This window comes from Lonchura striata, chromosome 1 (assembly GCF_046129695.1).
Source record: "Lonchura striata isolate bLonStr1 chromosome 1, bLonStr1.mat, whole genome shotgun sequence".
NCBI classification, from domain to species: Eukaryota; Metazoa; Chordata; class Aves; order Passeriformes; family Estrildidae; genus Lonchura; species Lonchura striata.
Genome location: NC_134603.1, coordinates 57,688,859 through 57,703,000, shown reverse-complemented (window position 1 = coordinate 57,703,000; position 14,142 = coordinate 57,688,859).

The window sequence follows — 14,142 nt, the reverse complement described above, 5'->3', positions numbered from 1 at the left end:
CATTTCTCATTTAGATTGGTTATAGTTTTGAAAAACAGATTCTCCTTCTGTTCCTGTTCTAGCTCTTTCCCTCCTTTTTACTCACCCATTACTAAAGTGAATCCATTAAATCACATAATCAGACCAAGGTCTGATTATGTGATTTAATGGATTCACTTTAGTAATGGGTGAATAAAAAGACTGTATGAATTCAGGCTATGGGTACAGTCACTTAAGATGCAAGTATTACTCTTGATTCCTCTAAGGGAGTTGGCTAAGTTCTCTTTTATGTGAGCTTAGCAGTGTTAGCATGGGTTACAGTGTGGATAAAAGAAGAGTCTTTAATAATTTCCTTAAATGCCTCTTAATCACACTTTTGAATGTGGATATGAGCCATGTTCATGTTCATGTGCCATGTTCATGTGTTCATGTTTCCGATGCACAGTGTGAAGCTCTAGCTGCTTGTTTAGTTGATAGAATCTTTCTTTAATTAGAAAGAACTTCACTAGGATATTACATCCTAGATGCACAGGTCCTTTTTCACAGTGCTGTTCTTCCACTTGAGATGAAAGCAGCTAGTGTAGCTGCATTACTCCACTGCTCCTCATAGACAAAATGCTCGCGCTGCAATGTGTCGCCAAAGGCCAAAGTGTAGGGTGAGTCACTCCGGCTGTGCCAGCTGGGCTGTGGGGTGGGGAGCACCTAGAGGCTTTCAGCCTGAGGAAAATAAAGGATGACCTGCAGCACAGGGCAAGAACAAATTGAAAGTGGTCTTAATGAGTGTTTTGCTCTCTTTAACAAATCATAGCAAAAGGAGCTGCTAGGGCAAAGAGCTAAAAATAGGACATCATTATTTGTCGTGCTTCCACTGTTTTTACACTGATTTCAGTATTACTTTGGTCTTGACACCACCTCGTTTCTGTGTGTAAAATAAATTAAAAGCAGATTAAGGCCGATGCTACCTATTTGTGTTGAAAACTTCTTTCAGGTCACTTTAGTTATTGAAATATGTCATCATTTGTGTCTCTCTAGGGGTAATCATATGTTTGAGTTACTCCTGAGCAATATTCTGAAATAAAATGGTAGAGCTTTAATTAATTCAAACAGAAACCATGCTCTTATCACTTTTATTTTTTGACTTTGTAATTCACTAACTTGATTAGAGTTATTATTATTTTATCACTGCTAATGGTTGATTCTTGTTTTGCTAATGATTCAAAATTAATTATTTTGATTTTGCCTGTTCTGATTATTAAGAGGTGTTGGGAGGAATAAAAATGTTTAAACAAAACTCAAAATTTGTATGTCATTTTCCTTTTTGGTGTGGGATGCCTGTTTAACTCGTTAAATGTTTTGTATTTTTCTATAGTTATGTAGTTAGGACTTGAACTATCATCAAAATTTAGGGGTGTGCATTCATGGTTACTTGTTAAATGTTTGGATGTGTTCTGGAATCATTGACTCACACAGGTTTGGATTAAATTTCCTTCTCTGATTTTGTCGGAAAATACTACTTCCGGGTCAGGAAGTCCATCTAATTATCCAGGGGCTAGGAAATGATCATTATATGTTTGACTTGTTTATATACTTTTCCTTATTATTATTTTTATGTTCCTTCAATATTTTCTGCTTGAGAAAAGTCCACAAATGTTCAGACGTGCATGTGGTGTACTATCTATGTCTAAGATGTCAACGAGCATGAAGAAAACAGAAAAATTGAATTATTATATATTTTTTTTAAGAAGGGTATTTTTGGCCATTACCATTACATGAAGAATAGAAAATCATACCTTGTAAACATGAGGCAAATAAAGAAAACAGAACCTCTCCCCACAGAGTATTTTGAAATTCAAGGTTGCAGAAGGTTGATGGAGATTAATTCTGTGACTTGGTTTTCAGTGTTAGATAAAATAATGAACTGCAATCTAATTTATGTTTTTGCAAACCAAGGTAAAAATGCTGTGTGCTGTGGTTGAAATTGTGAGGGGAAGGTCTGCTGTGCACAGAAAATATATTGTACCTCAAATGGCGTGCTTCTGTTTCTGTGCCAGTATCTGTCCAGACATGCAGTGGTCAGTAGATGGGAGGTGGATTCTTATTTATTGATTGGTGACAAAGACAGAATATTTGTCATAAGATCTGGCATGCTGTGGGAAGTGATGACTAGTACCAGGGAGGATGGGAAATATAATCCTGAGTAAATTCACAGAGCCTGGAGTTTACTAGTGACAGGTACAAAAAATACTTCATTGTGGAAAGTTTCCAAACCAGGCAGCTACCAGTCTGTCTTACCAAAGGTTTTCTGAGAAGAAATACTTGTTGGAAAAATTACAGTCTCTGACTGGAATTTCTATCATGTCAAAGTGGCTATAAAAGTATTTTCAATAGCTCTGGGGTCTGGGATTATGGTTTATGTGTAAAATGGCTTATAGAAAGACACCTCTGCTAAGGAGTCATAGGCAGTGATTGCCAAACATGTAACTTCTAAGACCATTAATTAGTTTTAATGGCCATTAAGTACTGTTGTGTCCTTGGTATGAAGTACAAGTTCCAGCTGACTATATATGATATGCTGGCACAAGGACAGTGCCTGCATGTAGGACACGACTTGAATTACAGGTCCCAGTGGAGGCTACAAAAATATATGTGTATTTTCCTTCAGCAAACCTCACGTATTCCATGTAGAAGAAGATAAAACTGAATTTTTGTCCTTTTAACAACATAACTTGAGAGAGTGTGCCTTCATGGAAGATGCAGAAGGGTATACAATACAGAATATTGCTAACAAGATGGTGTAAAACTAGTTTAAGTCTCATAGTGATATATTTTGGAGTCCAAAACAGAGGATCAACTACCTCAATATAAACTGGAGTCTTATGCTGCCATAACTTGCATTTATCTCTTATACTTTTTCATTTGTTTGAAATTGTATTAATTATTTCTGTATAGCTGTATTAGGACAGTAACAACCTATTTTATTGCATTTTTATGATATGTAGTTTATGCCTATTTCTTTTCTATCTGAATGAACAGATATATTTTTCACATACAATAAAGGAAGTACGCCTTGCACAAAAAATTAGTATTTATCTTTTAACTGTATATAGGAAATTTTCAGCTAGCTCATCTGAATTGCTTAATTTCTTAATTAATTGGTATTTGTTATTCTGCATCTCAGAATGTGTCTTTGCATAGGTTTGTGTTGTCGGAGGTCATTACTGAGGGTTTTAAACATTTTGCAGAATTTACATGCATAAAGTTAGTCATTCTAGCTGCATATTTAGATATCTGTGTATCTTAGAAACTCTGGTCCATGAACTTCACAACTTCACCTACTAACTATGCTTATAGAAATTGTAAACCTGGAGCAAGAACAGGATTTCAAGCAAGAATTCCCAAATTCCATGTTTTGTACTGTGAGTAAATGAACAAATATACACTTGCAATATACTTAATTGGTATTTTTCATATTATGAGCCCTAAATCTTTAAGATTTTGACACTACTTGGTTCTCAAACTGCTATCACAAAATACTGTAACTAAAGCCTAAACATATTATTAAGGAAAAGATAAGTGGAACTAGCCTTAAACTTTAGGCATCTTCAAGGTCTCATCTTCCCACTGCATTTCTCAGTGCAACTAGAACATAACAGTATGTCTGTGGAAGAATATGGGAATATTCTGAGAGCACTTTAAAAACCCCATAAATTTTTTTTGCCATCCCTTTTGCAAACCATCAAAACAACTGTGATTCCCTCTTCAGATATTTCTATAGTCTGTCTGATCAGCTTCACTGACAAAAAAATCCATATTTGCCTGGTCATTTCTTGGAGTTTTAGGGTTGCCTATCATACCCTGGCATCTTTTTTAAGCATAAAGAAACTCCTGTTCATTAACTTAACAGATCAAGGTTCATCTTCACATGATGTAGAAGTTTAGTAATTAGAAGTTTAATAATTGTTTTCTGTAAATAAGACTCATAAACACACCTACCCCTAGAATGTCTTCAATTATCAGCTTCACTGTTACCCAGATGGAAAGGAAGAGTCTGCATTTTAATTCTGATACTGAATATTCAACCTCTTTTAAGTATTTGTTACTGAATCCATCCAACACTGCTGGCTCTTGTATTAGGACAAAGAGAAGCTCAACAAGATTTTTTTGAGTCATGAAACAAGACTGTTACAGAAAAGAAAGAGAAATCCATAATTGTTGTGGGAAAATACAATTCCATTAAAACAGATAAACCTGAGGCTGATAAAAATAAATTTTAAATAACTTTCATAATTTGTGTTGAAGAATTGTTATATAAAATATAAAAAATGGGAAACCATTCATGATGGAAAAGCTCTCTCCAATTTCTCAAAAATCTATTGTGGATTTGTTTTGCTCTTAATAACTTCTTTCTTTGATTGCTTTGAAAATGTAGGAAAACACTTAAAGTATTGATTTTTAGTATGGAACTTTACATTGATTGCACATCCTGTCTTTTCTATTCATGGCTATCATTGAGGATGTTTTGGTGGATATTGAAATTATGTGAATAGCAGCTTGCACCTTGCTGAGCAGCCCTTACAGATATTTTGGGTGTTGGGGGGCAGCAGCCACCTACCAAAACTCAGCAACTATGAAAAGCTGAGCCTGGTCTCTGACAGGAGAGAGTAATTTGATCCTTTCAATTTACCCTGGTTATCCTGAAAATAGGTCTGGCTCTTTTTAGAGCAGATGAGCTGTAGAGAACATCAGTAGAAATGGAAACCAGCATGAGGCAGGCTTGCATTAAATAGCTTTATAGAAGGCAGACTTGTATTAAATAGCTTTATAAAAGAATGCAGTACATGCTACTGAAATCAACTAGTGCTGTCATTCTTTATATCTGCTTCAAAATTATTGGTATCAGTATGGGGGTTTTTTTGCAAATTGTAAAGAACCATATATTTTATAGCTCAAGGATACATATTTTTAGATGTAAGAATTAATGATTAATATAAAAAATTGTTGCCAAAAAGTGCTCTTCAGAATAAAAACTCTGCCTTTGACACTGAATTATTATTGTATTCTGCCTAGCAGTGTACATGTCCCAGTTCTCTGTAGAATGAGTACTAAATTCATAGAGTGCTTAGTTTACTGATTGCCCACTGACTACTGAATATTGATTTCTTTTTTTGAAGTGTTGATACTAGATTAGAAAACACAAAATGTACTCTTCCAGTACTTGATATTTCAAATTTTAAAGTACTCTTTTTCTTGATGGACTCTGTTTCAAATCTCCTTTCATTTTCAATGTAATTTAATTGCTAGGTATTAGACACTGTATCTGTCTGACCAGGTGTCAGCAGCAGCAAATTAGCCACTTAGATGTCTAACTACAAATATTTTCCCCTGCAGTTCACTGCGTGCACTAGCACGACATTTTCTTTTGTCGGAAGAGTATTAATTATAGAGGCCTGACTGAGACCCAGATAAAAGTTTTTTTTTCTTTTAAGTGTTAGCTTTTAAAGACAGCAGTAGGCAATTACACTAAAATTCACAGGAAATGAACTTAACAAAATTGGGACATAGAGCCTGAAAAAACAAGCACTTCTGTTACCTAGAAGTGAATGTGGAATTGTATGTTTAATATATATTTGCCAGAACAGTTTTGAGGATGAAACATTTTTCACTGGCACTGTTTCACTGATAAATCTGGATACAGGGCTCAGCTCCAGATTTCTGCCTGCCCACCCAGAGGAGCTTGGAGACATTTCTGATGTTGTGGTTCCAGCCCCTGGGCAAAGTAATCATGGACTCAGTGACCCCAGACCTCCCTGGCCCTTTGCCTCCCATTTGCCTCCTCACAGAATGTACTTCACAAGCGTGGTGCAATGTCTTGTCCCTCTGCATTACTGTAGCTCTGCCAGTGATCCCTGCAGGGCTGTCATGCAGACGGATGTCTATGCTTCCACTGTGGTGCAGCAAGGTATAACTTGGGTGCCTCTTTCTGAGTGAAGATTTTCACTCCTTTTTTTGTGGGAAGTACCACTTGCAAGAGAATGCATTTGGCACAGTGGATCTGATGAAGCTTTTGCTTTCCCTGCAGGAGAGAAAGGGATTTTGAATATCACTTACTGTTCAAGCAGGATGTGCTGGTCCACATTTCACTAAACAACCTCTCCTGTTAGGTAAATAAGCCACAAGTGATTTACTAATTTAACAAGTCTTAAAGAGCAAGAAGACTGAGGTGGAAAAAATACAGAGCAGAGATAACTACATGCAAATCATTGCCGCTTCTATAAAAGGTCGGTCTGTACTTAACCGTAATCAGCATATCCTCTTTGCCACACCTATCACTGCCCTATGGATTGCATTTAGTAAAAGAAAGCTCAAAAATGCACACAGTTTCAAATGAATGACTCTTGGAAATATATATAAAATAAAGCTTTCCTGCACATAATACACATGCATGCATATATAAAAGTACAGATACACGTGTGTGCATGTATATATATGTATATATACATCCCTATAAAGGGAGATTATTACATACTGATATTTGGCATGTAAAAGTGAATATGTAGATATATAGATATGTAAGTACATATAGAGCTATTAGCATATGAAATATTTATATAATTATTACAATTATTGTTATTCCAGACATGTAATTTTCAAAATGCTTCCCTGAGTTTTCACACTGCTTTCATCTTGTTACCTAGTGAGCTGCTGCTTTTGATGTCGGCACACTTCATATTTTTCAATTTGATGTTTGGATTTAATGGTAACGTTGTTGCACATGCTCAAACTATTTCCATTGCCCTTTTAACTATAATATAATTTCTTAAATCATTATTCACTGACCATGGTTTTTACCAGTAAAGGAAAATCTTTACTGACCTTACATTGAGAAAGGCCAGGGTTATCTCTTGTTTAGTCATGAACTCCTAATTTGAATTTGTAATGTTTTACACAGAGGCACTTTGAAAGAGAAATGGTCTTTTTGTGCATGCTGTACAGTAACTCTAATGAAGCTAAATTGCACAGGGAAACATATTGGCCTGTAGGAAATCAGCAATAACATTGGGGTTTGGATAACTGAAGCAGAATGCACCCTCGGAGAGGTGCAGGCAGTACTGGCATCATGCTGAGCACAGTGCACTGATGGATGATGGATGTTTGCTCATGGGAGAAAGCAAAGAATGAAAGATGTACATACACCAGCACAAAGCTGTACCATATGGCAGCACCTGTGAAGGGAGAGTGAAGAGTGCATCTTGTACTGCTCCCTCTTGTGCTTACTCCAAAATACCTTGCTAGTGTGAGGAACCTAAAGCACAGTGGCAAGAAATTCCCTCTGTAGATTCTGTCTATCTCTGGAAAAAGAGGGGTTGACTTAGACAGGATTTGGTTTTATTTCTTAGAGTTCACTGTTTGATTGAAATTATTAACTAAAGGCTAAGTTTCTGGATGGAAACTTCAAGCCTAAGTTTTTGGAGATCAAATACTTGCATGATGGGGGAAAAAAAGGAAAGGGAATTAGATACCTGTGTGCTTTCATGAGGAATTAAACCCAAGATGGATTTTTTTTTCTTTTAAGTTTACTGTTTCTATGTTTGTCATAAGACTCAATACTGGGAACAAGGAGAGGAAAGGGGGAAAAATTGACAGGTTGCTTCTGTAAGTGTGACTATATTCCCTGGTTATTTTGACTGAATGAGGATGACTAAACAAATTAGGGATTTTCTGTAACTTCAATGGAAGTTCTTTACATATATCAAAAAATGCATAAGTCCTTCCACAGAGCAGTCATGAGAACCAAAATGTAAATTTCTTCACTCTCTTCATTATTTGTCCTCAATTCTCAAGAAATCCACTTTGGACACGTCAGCCTAATTACTTCTGTACATTCTAAAATTGATGGCATAGATTCCCTTGGTAGGTTTATGATGGCTAAATGTCTCAGTCTTTTAATAAAAAGGCTGAATAAGGACTTTGTATTTTGGATTATGGTGTTGCATTGGATGATGCAGAATAAAATTTTACCATTTATTTAAAAGGACTGACAAATATTGTTTGCTAGATATTTTTATTCCACTCCATTAAAAGAAGTTTTTAGATTAAAATGAGGGGCTGTGATTGATCAAGTCCTAATCTACCTATTCATTATATACCTGAAGGCTAGATTAAACTGCAGTCCTGGCAACTGGAAAAGTTTCCTTCATAATTTTCTTGGAATGGGCTAAACTGGAGAGTTGTACCTCAGATGCTGCTACAGCATCACATCACAGGGCTTCATGTACTGGTCTGCTGGGCTGTCTAGGTGAACCAAGAAAGAAACATAATGATTTATGCATTCTTTTATTCACAAGTCAGCACTGAAAGAGACAATTCTCACTTGTCAAAATAATTTGTAATTGCCTAAATCACAACCTATCCCTAGGAATATGTGCAAAATTTCGTAAGTCTTTAAAAAAATCAGAGCCCCATGATGATCCTTCTATTTTCTAATTGAGAAATTATAAAATCTGTGGCATTCCCCGGGCTGCAGATTTTAAAAATTATTTGCTTTCATGTGAAGACCATATGTACAGCAGACACCTCATGTGTCCAGTAGACACCTCTCCTGATCATCAAGCCATGCTAAGGAGAGAAATTAGTCTAGTGGTGTATTTTGGTTAATGAAATATTGTGATTAAATTGTTTAATAAGTCATAAAAAAGCTGACAGCTGGTATTTTCCTCTCAAGGATGACTTTAAAATTCTCCTTGCATAAACATGGGGTCCTACATATCTAAAAAGGTGATATGCAATGTATTGTAGTAGACTTTGCAGAATTCTATGTACACTTATTTCCCTCAAGAATACAATTATTCCTCTTTCTGTCCCTCAAATATCTATTAAAATAATATTTGGGAAAAGTATTGAAAGCAGAAGGGAGTTTTCTTTCATAGGTCCTGAGCCTTTGTGGAATATGAATCAACTAAAATTAGTGTTATAGATATTTGGCACGAGAAATTTCCATCAGTATTCTAAAGGATATCTCTATAGACCGAATTGTGTTCTTTTGTTTCTGAAAGAATGTTCGAATAAGAAAGTCATAGAATCATCTAGGCTAGAAGAGATCTTCAAGATCATCCAGTCTAACTATCCACCCAGCACTACCGCTGAAACCCATAAATCACTGAATCATCACCCAGTATCAGATCCAGATGCCTCTTGAACACCTCCAGGGATGGTGACTCCACTTCCTCCCTGGGCAACATATTCCAATGTCTGAGCACCCTAACAGTATTTATTTTTTCTAATATCTAACCTGAATATCCCATCTCAGTTCAAGCCTCAACCAAGGCTATTTCCTCTGGTCCTCTCACTTCAGGCATAGTAGAAGATATGATCCCCACCTACTGCAACCTCCTTTCAGGTGATTGTAGAGATCAATGAGATTCATCTTGAGCTTCCTTTTCTCTAGACTAAATGATCTTAGCTCCTGTGAGAGACTGGACTATTAATGATTAATTTCTCAAAACATTTGTCCATTTGAGGAGGCACCAGGATACTTTGCTGAGACTTTTTTTGCATCCCTTGAGGGAGGAGGTGAGCATTTGGGTGTGTAATGGCTAGTCTGCATAAGACAGAGGGGGTGAACTATCACCACCTGGGGGCTAAAGACCAGATTTTGAGGCCAATAAGAGGCAAATCCTGCAGTGTGGGATTTTAGGAGGGCTAATTGCCTTCCCTTACACAACTCTCTGAGTTGTAAAACTGCCCCACACTGCTTCCTCCAGGGAAAGTCTGATGGGGCATAACTGGCTCAACTGCACTGATGTAAGAGGAAGCCAAACTGTCATAAACCATCAAAGATGCCCAGATCCATTTCTGAAGCCTTTCACCAAAGGACTGCACCTGATCCAAAAGTTTCTGTTGCAAGAGACTGTGTAAAACTTGTCCCCACACAGGAGAATCACTAGGGTGTTTCCATCTAGCCTGAGTGTATTTTAACCTACCATATATTGTGTTTTGGGGGTTCCTTCCCCCACTCCTGACAGATCAAGACCATCACTTCCACCAATGGACAATTAAATTGCAACAATCAGGTCTTGCTGTGAGATCCATGGGTGGTGATTTTGTATGTTTCTATTCTTATCCTTTCTTTCTCTTTCTATCTTTTCTTTACACATTTTTTTTTGTTATATTTTTATGCTTTCATATTGCTATGTTGCTACAGATAATAACAAAAATGGATACATATCTGCCCTTCCTTGAATCTAGATTGTTCTAAAATAAAACCTGTATATATCTATATTTACAAACGGCTATCATTCATTGTTGCTTCACTCTAATATGCCCCACAGGATCTGTTAATAAGAACTTGGGTTATCCTTGCCTTTGTGGGGGTGGGTCATAACAGTTCCCTCCTCGTCGTGGGTTCTAGATCCTTCTAGACCCTAAAGCCTTGTGGCCTTTCTCTGGACCCACTGTTGCACCTCAATGTCCTTTATAAACTGAGGGGGTCAAAATTAAATGCAACACTTGAGGCGTGACCTCACCATTGCCCAGTGCAGGGGATGATCTGTTTCCTGGTCCTTCTGGCCACATAGTTCTTGATACAGATATGGTTTTTTGGTTCCAAATTGTAGGGGAAATATTTAAAGAAATGACTCTTGATTGCCTAGTGAGTTTTTTTCCCTTATTCTAGATGTATAATGTACACTTTCAGGAAGCTGTGAAATTTCTAAATAGAAGGAATATTTCTGAAATTTTTGAAGGATAAGACATAAACTATCATTTGTTTTAGTGTCTCCACTTAAGCTTCCCTGAGAGTTTCAGTGAATTATTGACATTTTTCTAGTTTATCAGAAGTATAATTTTAGGCGATTGCTCTCATGCCCTTTCCACTCAGTTCACACCTCTGTGTGAGAGAAGAATGATAAAAATTCTTTTCCATCAAACCCTACCTCTTACCACTTTTGTTTTGACAACATCTGACTTGCCTACCTTTTCCTACAGTGATGCAGAGAAATGAGAATGGTGCAGTAGTGTACATCCTGCAGGTTAATGTTCAGTCAGTCTTCAAGGACTTGTGAATATTTTTTTGGGGACTCCAGGGAAAATGATTTCTGAATTATCAGTGAATTCCCACCAACTGTGATACTCAGTGGACACCTGTACCTTGACAATGCCCAAATATGCATGGCTGGGTAGGCAGGAAGAAAATGTTTCATGGCACAGAGAACTGACTGCAGCTTCATGGCATGTGTCCAGGTAATCACATTAGATATGTTTCTAAAGTGTTATTATAGCACACCAAACTGTTGTCTGAATTTTAAACAAATATAAAAAACACAGACTCAGTTGCCACCATAGAGCTATCCTTCAAAAGCCAGCTCCAACAATGAAAATTATAGCTCAATCAACACAGTAGTAGGCAAATGTTGGTGTGAAATATTCAAAGTAATTTCAATTAAAAATAATTAAATTGTACTTGGTTTAAAAATAGGATGCTGGGAGTGAGGAATAAGATGCACAGCAGCTCTACAGGAGATAAATGAAGATCTGGCCTTCTGATCACCTGGGTTTTCCAGATTTCTTCTAGGCAATGACAGTATCAGTGGAAACCAAGAAGCGAGCAGAACAGCAGTTAGTGGGAAGATAAAATGTGTAGAGGGAGGGAAGAAGTAACAATCATGTTGAGCCTGATGGAGACAGAATGAGCCCAACCTTTCCTCAGCAGTTATCTTCCTACTAGCCTAGGAGGAGGAGAAGAGAAACAGTTGTCAGCCAGGATGAAGATATTACAGATGAGAGCAGCACTACTGCTGTTCTCAATTTTTGACAGAGAGTTTATTCATCAGCACAGAGATCAGAGTTTCAAATATAACTCAGACAGCTGGATATTGCTGCAATGCTTATCTTGGCAGAGGCCTTGTAAATCTAGATTTTTTTCAGGGAGGTGTTTGTTTTCAGCCTGAAGAATTAGTTGAGCAAATACAGAAGCACCTAAGTTTCAGTGATATTCTCAGTAGCAGCTCTCTGTGTGCTTGGTGACCTAGAGTCCTTACAGATAGCTAGACAATTTATGTTTTAATAATAATAAAAAACCAAAAGCAAACAAATAACACCATACTTCGCTTTCATTAGTCTTCCTTAAATGCATAGAAGTATGGATTTTTTAAACAGTAAAACAAATAATAGTAATAAAAATATACGTCTAATTATGTCATATATTTCTTACTATTAAATTGCTGTAATATTACATGGTAATATTAGTGTACTGTTAAGATTTCTGTTTTATTATCATAATTCTGTTTCAAATTAGTTAATTTTCTTTAGCTGCTTCATTTTGAGATAGAATCAAACTTGTTTAGCACTTGAAGGGTTATTCCCATCCTGATTTCTGCCAAGCAGGGGCAAATGACAAGACCAGAGCATTATGTATTAGCAGAACATCTACTCATTTGCCATACTTCTGATTATCTCATTACCATTGAATGACATGAGCTTGATTTAACCAGATGAGTCAGGGAGGAGGTGAGCCAATGGAAACTGTGACAAACTTGTCTGATTGCATATCGTCCTTTGCTCAGATAGCTGCAGAGAATGGTAACTTTTAGGAAATATGATGTAAATAAGCCTGAAACAATGTACAAAGAAATAAAAGAATACAGATAATTCTGAATTTAAATTTTGCTGATAGTAGATGGTGGATGGTAAAACATGCCTTGTTTCTGTTATTGAAGCATTAACTTAGGTTCTCATCCCATGAGATAGTTTTGTTACTCGATAATTTGTGGCAAGCACTAAACCTAAACGCAAATTTAAAATTTGTTTATGTAAGAAGAGGAAATCTTTGTGAATTTTGTGATGTGTGCAAGGTCTTTATACTCCATGTTTGATGATTTTTTTAATGAAGTTTCAAATATGAGATTGACAGAATTTGAATACCTGAGATATCAACAATTCATAGCATAAACCTTGATGGAAGAACTCATATGGTTTTTCAAGACTACTGCATATCACATCTTTCAGTAATTATGGCAGTTAATAAGATCAGAATCATTTGTTGAGCTTTTTTCCAGACCAAAAATATGTTAGGCATTTTGTTGGCAGATTTCTTTTTGTGTGCCATTTGGGGAAGCTTGCTCAAGTTATGCTCCACAGTGCTTTGATCTTTATTTTAGACATTCCCACAGAATGATTTTCAAGGATTTTTGCAGTTGACTGCTGTGAACAAAGAGCTTGCAAAAGAAATGGCATAGTAAGAGTATAAAGACAATTTTTGAAGGGGACTGTCAGTGTCCAGTTGTTGTAACTGATTTACAGATAGGGAATGATGAAGGACAATTCTGAAAATCTGGCTACAATATCAGTCTGAAACCAAGGGAAGGTGCACTAAGGAAATCAAAATCTTCTTTATGATTTAAATAATAATTCAACTATTCTCAATTCTAAAACAAAATTATCACAAATATTATCTTCATAATCTCAATTATTCCTGGAGCAGTGAACAGTGTGTTCTTGTTGATCCTCAAAATAACCTTTTTTTTCTCTTTTTTTTCCAATGGACTTCATAGTTCAACCTGAATATTAGATAGATAACTAATAAATCAGTTACTTGAGGTTATATGTATTGTTTACCCAATTGACCAAGTTGTTCCTGCTAAACTGTCCTTCTCTATTTCAGCTACTATTAATACAAACAGCATGACTTGAGGATTAATTGTCTATTTAGTCCTGTTGTTCAGAGGAACAGTTGAAAACTTATGCTAATAAATTACTTGATTAGTGTCATTTGACACAATGTGAATAATTTGTCAGTGGCAAGTGTTATTCCTCTTGGGAGAGTGAAGGTTAAGCAGAGACAAAATAGAAAAGCAAATTTGTGAACATCAGCATCATTATTCCTGGAAGAGAACATGAACATCTTTCTCTCCTTCTTCTGTCATAGAGATTCTTGTTTGCTTTTTGATAACCTTTCCCGATGACCAAACTTTTTTCAATTTTTGCCTTCTAAAGGACTAAAAATGCTACTCAGAGTCTGAGAAAATAAATGTCAAAATAGTTCTATACTTTGGATTATAGCAATTGTTACCCTTAAAAAAATACACACTATGGTACAAATATTTAAAAGAAAAATGTGGATTGTTTAAAAAATGAAGTTTAAAAGTAAAAATATTTGTAGAAAGCTTT